Consider the following 12883-nt stretch of genomic DNA (forward strand, 5'->3'; position numbering starts at 1 on the left):
AACTTGTACACAAATGTCCATAGCAGCATTCTTCATAAAAGCACAGAAGCAGAAACACACAAATGTCCACCAATGATAAATGGTATACCTATATGATGGAATATTACTCAACCACAAAGAGGAATGAAGTAGAGATGTGTGTCACACACAAATAAAAACATTATGCTAAGAAAAAGAAGCTAGTCACAAAAGAGCACATATTATATGATTATTTATGTCAAATGTCCAGAATAGGCAAATCTATAAAGAGAGAAAATAAACTAATGGTTGTTGGGAGGAAGAGCAGGAGGGGAAACGGGGAGTGACTGCTAATCGGTCCAGGGCTTCTCTGTAGAATGATGAAAACACTCTAGAATTAGATATTCCCGTCCTTCAGCCGTGGGCTCCCAAGGACGGTGGTGATGGTTCCACAACCTTGTGAATACGCTCAACACACTGAACTGTACAATTTTAAGAGGTGTGAATTTATGGTATGTGAGTTATTTCTGCATTGGGGGAAATAAAAGAACAAATGGCAATCTTTCTGGATTGGAATTAAATTGCATAGTGGGATTTCTCCGTTCTTTCTTCTGTTTTGTCAAGGATTATATTCGACCTATTGTAAACTAAAAATAAAATTGTAAGGCCCCCCACTGACAGAATGAAGCTTCTTGGCCAAGGGTAACCCCAGAAAAACCTTCAAACTGAATTCCCAGTGGGGCACGGTAGCTCACGTCTGTAATCCTAGCACTTTGGGAGGCCAAGGCAGGCGGATCATCTGAGGTCAGCTGTTGGAGAACCAGCCTGGCCAACATGGAGAAACCCTGTCCCTACTGAAAACACAAAAATTAGCTGGGCGTAGTGGCGTAAACCTGTAATCCCAGCTACTCTGGAGGCTGAGACAAGATAATCTCTTGAACCCAGTGGGTGGAGGTTTCAGTGAGCTGAGATCACACCACTGCCCTCCATCCTGGGCAACAGAGCAAGACTCCATCTCAAAAACAACAAAAACAACAACAACTGAATTCCTGGCCATGATGGTAAGGGAAGTCAGAGACGCCTCATACTCCATTCTTTTTGGAGTTTAGGCACAAATGACTGGAATTAACATTAAAACAGAGATCATCAGGCTAACACAATAGATTCTGCGTGGCAATAAAATGCTAGATTATAAATAGGACCTAAGGCCATGCTAGGCAAGGGTTAAGTCACATGCTGCAACCTATGAAAGCTTGCTGAATGTTTTCGTTGGTTTGTTTGTTTGTTTTTAACTAACTCGGTATGACACCGCTTACTTTCCAATTTGACTCTGGTATAGCATCACATGACAGATGGCAGACCCCCTTAACTTAAGCATCCTTTGTACTGACTTCAAGTCTTCGTTTTATTTTAATTTTTTCCTTTTTGAGATGGAGTCTCGCTCTGTCACCCAGGCTGGAGTGCAGTGACACGATCTCAGGTCACTGTAAGCTCCGCCTCCCGTGTTTGAGCGATTCTTCTGCTTCAGCCTCCCGAGTAGCTGGGACTACAGCTGCACGCCACCATGCCTGGCTAATTTTTCTATTTTTAGTAGAGACAGGGTTTCACCATGTTGGCCAGGCTGGTCTCGAACTCCTGACTTCAGGTGATCCACCTGCCTTGGCCTCCCCAAGTGCTGGGATTACAGGCATGAGTCACTGTGCTTGGCAAGTCTTTAGAAAAACTTAACTTGGCCAGGTGCGGTGGCTCACACCTGTAATCCCAGCATTTTGGGAGGTCAAGCCAGGCAGATTACCTGAGGTCAGGAGTTGGAGACCAGCCTGGTCAACATGCGGAAACCCCCATCTCTACTAAAACTACAAAAGTTAGTCGGGTGTGGTGCCGGCACCTGTAATCCCAGCTACTGGGGAGGCTGAGGCAGGAGAATCGCTTGAACCTGGGAGGTGGAGGCTGTAGTGAGTTGGGATCACGCCACAGCACCCCAGCCTGGATAACAGAGGGATACTCCGCCTCACAGAAAAAAAAAAAAAAAGAAGAAAGAAAAACTTAACTCCTTCAATCCACTGCCAACTAAAGCATCCCTAAAATCCACCTATGATTTGTAGGCCCCTGCTTCCAGATGCCTCGCTTTTTGGAGCAAACTAATGTAGAATTTCCATGTGTTGCTTTATGATTTTACCTGCAATTCCAGTCTCCCTAAAATGTGTAAAATCAAACTGTAACCTGACTGCCTTGGGGCCACTTAATCAAGGTTTCTTGGGTTTGTGTTTTCTCCGAGCCGCGGGTAGCCACACTGGCTCAGAATAAACCTCTTTATTAATAATATATTTTACAGAGTTTGGTTTTTCTGTTTACAGCATTTTATGCCAGATTCTGCTGGGTGGTGTGGAGGATACAGAAATGAATCAGAATGGATATGACTCGCATGGAATATATAATCTGCTAATACATTTAAGTGACACAAATATCTACAATAAAAGGTAATGAGTGTTATGAAGGAAGTACATAATACAACGAGTGGAGACTTAAGGAAGAGAACTTCCAACACGAAAGATCAGAAAATGTTTCCAAGTGGAGATAACACTTGTAATCGACCTTTAAATCTGGAGAGGATCTGGCCACTTAGCAGTGTGGGAGAGGGATTCTGGGGGCAGAAGGAGCCGAGGAAGCTCTGGAATTGGTGGGCTGAGAGCATCCTCCAGCTGGTTCACTGTGCTTAGGGAAGGCAGAGTGGGCAAAAGAGTGAAAAACCACACAGGTGGGGCAGGAGGAGTACTAGGACAACTGCTCCACAGGCAGGAAGGATGTTTTCCTTCTAACCGCTCAGGAAAACATGTCCCCTTTCCGTCTGATGGAAGATGTTGTACCCAACACATCTACGAACCTGCGATCTCACAGTCTTCATCTTCTAAATGTTCCAGGATTGTAGAAATCTAGGTTAACGATCTCATTTGCGGCCAAATACCAAATCATCAGTAAAAAGACCAAAGAGCAAATCAAAAATACGATGCTGGAGATCCCTCCCCCACCCAAAAGGATCTCATGTGTCTTCAGGAGACTTTATCTACTAACCAGTACTAACCGGTCCATCCCATCCCAGTGTGTTTAAACTCTCAGAGCTTTGAGTGATTTCTCCCGAGAGGAGTCAGTCTTTCATCAGCAGGCTCCCAAGGAAACAATGTGCTTTCAAAATGTATACATGTCTTTTGCTTGCAATATTGATTTGTATTACATAACATAAAACTCATCGTCTAAGACAGGAATCCAGGAATGTTACACTTTCTGACAGAGATGTAGCAAATATCTGTATTTCTGTCTGTATCATCACTGTAAGAAAATAAAAGAACAGTGCCAAGGAATCAATGTCTGCAAAGACTGATGGTGAAATGAAGTTCAGAAATAATTTTAGAAAATATTAAACAGATTTATCTTAAAAAGAAACTTTGAGGTTTGGGACAAGAACAAATGCCAGTTAGAAACAATTCTAAGCTCCCGCCTAAGTTGTCCAACTCAGAATTGCAAGGAGCTCCCAGAGCCTCTCTCCACCGGACCGCTGAGACTTTGTGAAGGTGGAGCTCCTGGAAGCAAGTGTGAAAATGTGGCCAGAAGAGGGCAGAATCAAGACAGGGGAGAGAGCTTACATGACGCTGGCTGTGAGAGCAGGTGGACTTCCTAAAGAAAAGAACTTTTGTCTGAGGAATGTGAGTTCTTTTAAATCATCAGGCCCAGAGAGACATTAAAATGAGACAACAATCACGCCCTCCTCTGCCCAGCCCACCCCCTGCCTGCACCATTTTGAGCTATGTATTCATCGTTCTGTCTGTTTGTTATTAAAGAGATGGGGTCTTTCTCTGTCACCCAGGCTGGAGTGGAGCGGTGTGGTCACAGCTCACTGTGGCCTCAATCTCCTGGGCTCAAGGGATCCTCCTGAGGGGCTGGGACCACAGGCACAGATCACCACACCCAGGTATTTTTTTTTTTTTGTAGAGACAAAGTCTATCTATGTTGCCCAGGCTGGTCTCGAACTCCTGGCCTCAGTGATCTTCCTGCCTCAGCATCCCAGATTGTTGGGGTTATAGGCATGAGCCATCATGCCAGCCTGTATTCATCTCCTAAAACTGCTTTTTGTTGCCACAAATAGCTATAAATTAACTTAACAATGCCACACTGGACACCATAACCCACACTCTACAGGTTAAAATGTATAGCCAGTTACTAATCAATGTTACTTCTGTAAACGAATGAAAATTCCTGATAAATAATTTTGTATCAGACTACTCTCTTTCCCCACTTTTTGCTTTTAAAACCCCGATTACCCGAGTCAAAAAAACTCCTCCTCTCTACCTTACACTTGTTTGAGTTGGAATTCTACCATTTACAATGGAAAAGGGTCTGGATTAAAACAAGAGATGCACAATATCCTTACACAATTGGCTCAATAAATGCCTCCACATCTGACATTCTGCCTTTGAGTTTCGGGCTTATCATTTCAGTTTGGGGTCCTGGTGTAGGCAGAGGATGAGGGGAGAAGAAGCTGCAGCCCGTCCATTACTGGAACAGCAGCAAACCCAGTATTAAAGCAGTTTGTAGCACATGAAGGACACTTCCTTTGTTGTCATGGTGCGGTGTGAAGACACGCTTCCTTCTTCCCTCTTCTGGCGTGTGAAAGTGTACCAGCTCCTTGGACTATAGCGGATAGGGGCACTTTCTTCCTTCTTACGCTACAGCAGGTTCTACGCGTCCTTTTTCGTCACACTGTTCCTTTGTTGTTATTCCCAGCTTTAAAGGGGGGCTTCCTTTGTCCTTAGTGCCTTCTCCGAGTCTCTGTGAAATGTGCTAGCAGGATGTATGTTTCTTAACTTAGAGAAGCATTATTAAAACCACATTAAACAGACAAATTGCTTTAAGAAAATACTTTCATATCTTCAGGCAGGCCTTATGACATATTTAATTTCTGCAGAAGTTTAATGAGCTCCTGTTTTGTGTTAAGCTTTATGCAAAATACTAAAGACACAAAGTTGAGTAATGTAAAAGCCCTGTGATATTTTTTGGAGACAGAAACAAAAATAGTGCTTCCACCCCAAGGTGGTAATGTTAGAATATAGTGACTATAAAAAGATGCTTTGGGAGTAGAAGGTCAGGAAAGGCCAGAAATAGGATGCATTTTTTGTTTGTTTGTTTTAGACCGAGTCATGCTCTGTTGCCTTGGTTGGAGTGCAGTGGCATGATCTTAGCTCACTGCAACCTCTGCCTCCCGGGTTCCAGAAATTCTCCTGCCTCAGCCTCCTGAGTAGCTGGGATTACAGGTGTGTGCCACCACGCCTGGCTAATTTTTGTACTTTTAGTAAAGACAAGGTTTCACCATGTTGGCCAAGCTGGTCTTGAACTCCTGACCCCAGGTGATGCACCCACCTCGGCCTCCCAAAGTGCCAGGATTACAGGCGTGAGCCACCGCACCCGGCCAGGACGCATGTCTTGACATCAGCCTCCAGGTTGAGTCGGGGATACACTAAGTGAACGAGGGTGAGAGCATCTTATGAGTTCAGGAAGGAGCAGAGCAAGGTCGGGCTCTGGGGGATGCACAGGGCATACTGGTGTGGATAAGAGTTGCTCCTTAGATTTGTTTGGGATGATAGGCAGCAGCAGTTTGCAGAATGGAATAGATGGAGTGCAAAGGGTTTAGAGGCAGGACAGCTAATTTGGGTGTCTTGGCAGTCCTGCTGGGTTGAGAAGAAAGCGCCTAGACCAGGAAGAGGGAGTGAAACCGCCTTTGCAAAAATTATAACTGAGGAAATTATGATAGTGAAAGAAATTGAACCTAACTGACTCCATCTTGTTCTAACTTTTAAGATATGCTTGTTCATTCCTGGGTGTAGGCCAAACTAACTTTGCGAAGGAATTCAGTTCATGGTTTGACTCTAAAATAAAACTGATAACAGCCCTTTCCTGAAAAGACCTCTTTCTTGCCTGGGGACCAGTCTGCATTTGCAGGACTAACAAATTGGGTACAAGACTAGATATTATAGTTTAGGGGTCATGCAGCCTCTGGCTCCAAGAGTCTGAACCTTCCCACACTGCTCTTGGGGAAAACGTCACTACTGTCAAACCTAAGATGAGGGCTTGAGATATTTTTGCAGACCCTGCACTCCATGCACCAGCTGACACCACCCAGACTGGTCATCTGCCTCACCCAGTTCTGCCATCCCACCCAGACTGGTCATCTGCCTCACCCAGTTCTCCCGTCCCACCCAGGAACAGACGACAGCAAGAAAAACTCACTTCAACCCCCTACATACCATCTCCAACCACCAGTCAGCACTCCCCACTTCCCAGGTCCCTACCTCCCAAATTATCTTGAAAAACTCTGACTGATTTGAGTAATCATAAAACTCCGGTCTTCCGCATGGCCGGCTCTGCGTGAATTACTTTTTCTCCATTGCAGTTGCTGTCTTGATAAATTTGGCTCTGTCTAGGTAGTGGGCAAGGTAAACCCATCAGGCGGTTATGGGAGGAGTGATGGTTGTGAGGTCAGGATGACCGGCGGGGTGCGGATGACAAAAGACAGCCAGGAGGCAGGATCCCTTTGAGTTCCCAGCCAAGGCCGAGGAGTGAATGCTGGCGCTGTCAGCCAGGAGAGGTAGGCTGGGTGAGGAGGGAGGAGAAGGAGGACAGCAGGCCTGGAGGCTTCATTTATGTCACATGGCAGACAGGTGCGCGAGAGGGAAAAAGAGAACAGAATACGTGGATTCTACCTAAGAAATTGTGTGCATCATCTGGACCTCATGTCAAGGCGACAGCATTTAAAAACAAGTGTCAACACTCTTGGAAAGGAGCATTTTAGATCTCTTCTTAAAGGGGCATTCGACATGAAGGCCAGTCTGCCAGGTCACTGTGGAGTGTGTGGATACCGACAAGGTGTGTCAGAGCTGTGGACCGGGAAGGGCCAAGAGCCAGGAAGGCAATTCCAAACACCCCAGTTCCTGAGTGTGGCCGATCAGCTCCTCCGTGGCTTAGAAACAAAGCAGAAAAGCCCCATCATGGAATGAGAGGCAAAACCTCAGGAAGAGGAAAGGCCTCCGTCTACAAATGGCTTGAGGCGGCCGGACGCGGTGGCTCACACCTGTAATCCCAGCACTTTGGGAGGCCGAGGCGGGCGGATCACGAGGTCAGGAGATCGAGACCATCCTGGCTCACACGGTGAAATCCCGTCTCTACTAAAACTACAAGAAACGGCGTGTGGCGGGCGCCTGTAGTCCCAGCTACTCGGGAGGCTGAGGCAGGAGAATGGCGGGAACCCAGAAGGCAGAGCTTGCAGTGAGCCAAGTTCACGCCACTGCACTCCAGCCTGGGCGACAGAGTGAGACTCCATCTCAAAAAAAATAAAAAAGTAAAACAAATAAAAATAAAAATGGCTTGAGGCTCTAGAGGCTACACCATCCCCCTGGTGAGCCAGCGACACTGTGGCTCAAGGGTCACGACCAGCGTCGGACTGGGGAGTTTTCCTGAGCAGCGATGCTGAACTCACGCTAGGAAAGCCGTGGACGGGACATTCTCTTGTAGCCAATAATCCTCATTTTTCTAAGAGATAGTTTAATTATTTTCTTATTATTTTCTCTTCTTTTCTCCCCTCCTGATTTCCCCTGTTCCCTGCTTTCTGCTTCGCCTTCTAGAAATGCAAATATAACCTTTCACACCTCCCCCTCACCAGATGTTCCCTGCAGGGCAAGTTCATCTAGCTCCGAGATGGATGTCTCCTGGGGAGCTGACAGCTGATGGCAGACCAAAGCATGCCCCCAGTGGAGCTCTCACTTCCAGGGTGTCACCCTGGAACTCACACCCATTGGAAGGGCACGTCAAAAGCATATTCACTTGGCCACTTTTACAACTCACTTCTGCCCAGGAAGGTGCCAACCCAACTGACTGTTAGATAATTGCCCCATAGATAACTGCCTGGTAGGTAACAACTGCCCCACAGCAAGGGGGCCTGCCCTTGCTCATTTCTTCCCTTACCTTATAAAAATGCCCGCTTTCTACTCCAGAGGGGAAGTGGCACATTTAAAGGCAGGACACTTTGTGCCCCTGCCCCTAAGCTAGCTTTGGAATAAATTCACTTTTTTTTTTTTTGTGATGCAGGATCTCACTTTGTCATCGAGGCTGAAGTGCACTGGCGCCATCTCGGCTCACTGCAGCCTTGACCTCCTGGTTTCAATCAGTCCTCTTGCCTCAGCTTCCCAAGTAGCTGGGACTACAGTCGCACCTGGCTAATTCATGTATTTTTTGTAGAGAGGGTGTTTCACCATGTTGCCCAGGCTGGTCTGGAACTCCTGACCTCAAGCTGTCCACCCGCCTCAGCCTCTCAAAGTGCTGGGATTATAGGCAGGAGCCACCATGCCTGGTCCACTTTTTTGGTATCAGAAGTCACTGTTTTTAACTGGGCTCTACATGAGGTGAGCAACTAAGCTGGTTTTTGGTAACACCCTGGGCCTCTGGGAAGGGAAGCCAAATTGCAGTCAGCGTCTAGAGGCTTGACATGTAATCCCACAAGGATCCTCCCAGGAAACGAAGACACAAAGTTGCAGAAGTGACTCCGGGTGGCTCATCCAGTGAAGACTGTGGCGAGGCTCAAGCCCGTATGCTGCTGACCCCAAGGCACATTCCCCTCTTCCTACTGTGGACAGGACCTTCACCTGCTGCGTCCTGAGGTGCCTGTTCACACCTTCACCTCCTGCACTCTGATGTACATCATATTTTCATTGAACCAATTCCTATTTTGTACTCAAATTTATTTTCTTTTTCTTTTTTTTTTTTTTAAGGGATAGGGTCTACCTCTGTGGCCAGGCTGGAGTGCAGCGGTGCAAACACGGCTCACTGCAGCCTTAACCTCTTGGGCTCAAGTGATCTTCCTGTCTCAGCCTCTGCAGTAGCTAGGACCACAGGTGGGCACCACCATGCCCAGGTAATTTTTTATTTTTTGTAGAGAGGGGTCTCTTGCCCAGGTTGGTCTCAAACTCCAGGGCTCACATTTATTTGAAAAGGTAGCCGGTAGATAAAGAAATAAAAAGATGGCCCAGGAGAAAGGTGGGAAGGACACAGCCTCAGAGGGAAGAAGTACAGTTGGAGTGAGAGGCAGCAGGGACAGGGTCTGGGGCTGTTACCCCACAAGGAGGTGGGAAGGTGTGGGGACTCCCAGGCCTGGGCTGCCTGACACCCTGCGACTCCGCCCAGATGGAGGGCAGCAGAGAAGCTGGCAGAGATGGGGGGCAGGGAGGCTGCTGAGCCCAGGGAGGGGCCTTGCAGAGCTGGGCAGGGTGGTAGTGGGGGCCCAGGGAGAGCGGAGGGCACAGGGTGTGAGCAGGGAGGGGCCCACACCGAACAGCAAGGAGGGAGGGGCACTCAGCACGGACTAGGACTGGGGGTGTGGAGGATGCACACAGAGGCTGCTACCAAGGACCCCAGCAGCCCGGTTCCTGGTGTCACTAAAGAAAAGATGTGCTGCCTGATCTCAAATATTTTCTAACCTTCTTTAAAAAAAAAAAAAAAAATGACTACTTTTCCCTACAACCTGTCCCATTCTGTCCAACCACAGCAGGCTTGATTCTATGTCTTAAACACTGAGGTTTTGGCTAGGATTCATTTTGATTATTTTAAAACAAACAATGAAGGCAGTGGGATTTTGTTGTGGAACTTAACACTACCTGTCTGTTTTTGATGATGAATCTCATGCTTTGACTCACGGTTACATAATTCTATTAGGACATGGTTGATTTGGGCACCAGAGGGTATTAACAGAGCAGTAGCAACTCCACGCCGAAAGCCTGCCCCGGAGACAGAAAGGGAAAGAAGGCCCCGCCGTCCAGGAACGAAGTGCCCACTGGCACGGTGGATCAGAAGATCCCAGGATAAACATGGAGAAGAAACCCCAGGGCATGGAGGTGCCCCAGAGAGGGGCAGAGGCCTGGGAGCTCAGAGACAGCTTCTCCTGCTCACTGAATTCTGTGGTCCACTTCGATTTGCTTATATTCATCAGGGTTCACAGCACAGAGATTTGCACAAATGGTTACTAATAAGCAGTGGCATTTGCTGTTTAAATCTGAGATGACAATAGACAATCCAAGAAATCTAGCTTCCTAAGAATCCTAAAACAGGAAGAAGATAAAATGGAAACAGTGAATTATTGTTCATCAAGGCCTATTAAAATTCTTATCAGAGGTCAACTCTGGCTAATTTAGTCAGAAAAGGAATGTGCTAAAGGGAAAGTCAATAGCCAACACAACACTGAAGAAGAATGAAGTCAGAGGACTGACACTACAGGACTTCAAGACTCACTATAACATAAAGCCACAGTGATCTGGTGAAACGGCAGACACGCAGATCAATGCAAGGGAGAGCCCAGAAGCAGACCCATAGAAACACAGTCAACTGATCTTTGACAAGAGAGCAAACGCAAGTCAATGGAGAAAGGATAGTCTTTTCAAAAGATGGTGCTGGAACCGGACAGTCACAGGCAAGGTGGTTGAAATTGAAAACACCAACACCACCAAATGCTGGTGAGGATGTGGAGGAACAGGAATGCTCATTCATTGCTGGTGGGAATGCAAAATGTTACAGCTGCTTTAAAAGACAATTTGGTAGTTTCCTGCAAAGCTAAATATACTCTTACCACGTGATCCAGCAATCACACTCCTTGGTATTTACCCAAATGGGTTGAGAACTTACATCCACACAAAAACCTGCACACAAATGCTCACAGCAACTTTACTCATGATTGCCAAAACTTGGAGGAGACCAAGATGTCCAACAGGTGAATGAATAAACAAACTACTATTTGATGATGAAAAGAAATGAACTATCACACCATGAAAAGACATGGAGGCACCTTCAACGCATTTTACTAAGTGACAGAAGTCTGAAAAGGCTACGTGCCATATGATTCCAACAATGCAACATTCTGGAAAAGCCAAAAGGATGATATATTAGTTTACTGGCGCTACCATAACAAAGTATCACAGACTGGGTGGCTTAAACAACAGAAATTTATTTTCTCACAATTTTGGAGGTTAGACGTTCAAGGCCAAGGTGTTGGCAGGGTTAGTCTCTTCTGAGGTCTCTTTCCCTGGTTTGCAGACGGCGTCCTCTCCCTGGGTCTTCACATGGTCTTCCCTCTGTGCCTGTCTGTGTCCTAATCTCCTGTTCTTATAAGGACAGCAGGCATACTGGATTAGGGTCCATCCTAATCTCATTTTATCCTAATTACCCTTTAAATCCCCAATCTCCAAATGCAGTCACATTCTGAGAGGCTGGGGCTTAGGACTTCAATCTATGATTTTGTGGGAGGCAGCCCCTAACAGTTGGGTGTGTGACTCCGGCTCATTTATTTAGTGATCCAAAAAGCTGCTAGTTTTGAGTGGTGCCCAGAACAAGAGAAGGCTCTGTAACAGGTCCAGAGAGCAAGCTGCTCTCCCCTTCGGGCCACATGACCCAGCAGATCCCACGGGGCTCGAGGTGTCGGAGGCAGATGGAGATGCTGTTTGGAGCCTTTGGCAGGCCCCAGAAGCAAATCGCAGCACAGGTCTCTAGGATTTTGGAGCAAGGCGCTATCATTCTCCGGGGATAATGACTCTCCTTTTAAGAAACAACCCTTGGCCTGCTCCTGGGCCTCGGTAGACGCTGAATGCTTGACTGCAGGCCACTGAGTTACCACGGGACCTGTGCTGGGGGTTGACGCTCTAACATCAGGCGTGCACGGCAGCACTCCATCATCAAATGGAAGGCGGTGGTCATGACTGGGCCTGAGCAGGCCCCGAAGGCACCAGGAAGTTATATGCAGAAGTGGCCCAAATTCCCGTGGTCCCCACTCCTGCTGTCATACCTTCGGTCCCCTGCCTGCACCTACAGCCTCTCTGGAAGTTCCCTACGATCAGCCGACAGACGAAAAGAAGACTCGGGTCATGTGTGTGGATGGTTCTGCACGATTTGCAGGCACGCCCTGGAAGAGGACAGCTGCAGCACTGCAGCCTCTCTCTGGGACATCGCTGAAGGGCATGGGGAAGGGACATCCTGTCAGCAGGCAGAACTATGAGAAAGTCCACGTCTGTGGTATAAGCCACACGGCCTGTGGTGTTCTATCAGGGCAGTCCTAGGAAGTGAATATGAATTATACTAACACACAAAGCTCAGTGAAAGAAGCCAGCCTGAAAACGCTGCACACTCTATGATTTTCAGGATGTGACACTCTGGAAAGAGGAGAACCGTGGAGACAGAGAAAAGATCAGTGGCTATGGGGGCTGGGGGGAGGAAGGGGTGAACAGGTGAAACACAGAGGATTTTTAGGGCAGTGAAACTATTCTGTGTGATACCATAATGTGGATACATGGCCTTATACATTTGCCCAAACCCACAGCACATACAGCACCAACAGTGGACTCCAAATGTAAACTATGGACTGTGGGTGATCAATGCAGGTTCACTGATTGTAACAAATGTGTCATATTATTGTTACACATAGTGTAACAAATGCATCAAGATGTTAATAGGGGACCCTGTGGGGGAAGGTAAATGGGAACTCTGTACTTTCTGCTCAACTTTTCTGTAAATCTAAAATTGCTCTAAAAAAATAAACTCTATTAATTAAAAATGAAACAGAAAACAAACAAAACTCAAAAAAAAAAAAAATGGATTGCTTGTAGACCAGAGTTTGGAGTCTCTGTAGCTAGGTACAATGTCCACAGTGACAGAGCAGAACCAAACCAGGGAAGCGAGCCATTGTCCCTGCCTTGGTCCCTGCCCAGGACATCACAGTACAGACCCTGGTCCAGTGGCCAGAACTGCTGCCACTGCTTTCCCTGGCACTGAATGTGGCTGGCAAGGGTCCTATAGCACCTGCTTCTTGGTGTGCTGTTTACTAGGGTGGGGCCGGCCAGTGAGT

The sequence above is a fragment of the Mandrillus leucophaeus genome, unplaced genomic scaffold (genome assembly GCF_000951045.1).
Source record: "Mandrillus leucophaeus isolate KB7577 unplaced genomic scaffold, Mleu.le_1.0 Scaffold257, whole genome shotgun sequence".
Classification (NCBI taxonomy): Eukaryota; Metazoa; Chordata; class Mammalia; order Primates; family Cercopithecidae; genus Mandrillus; species Mandrillus leucophaeus.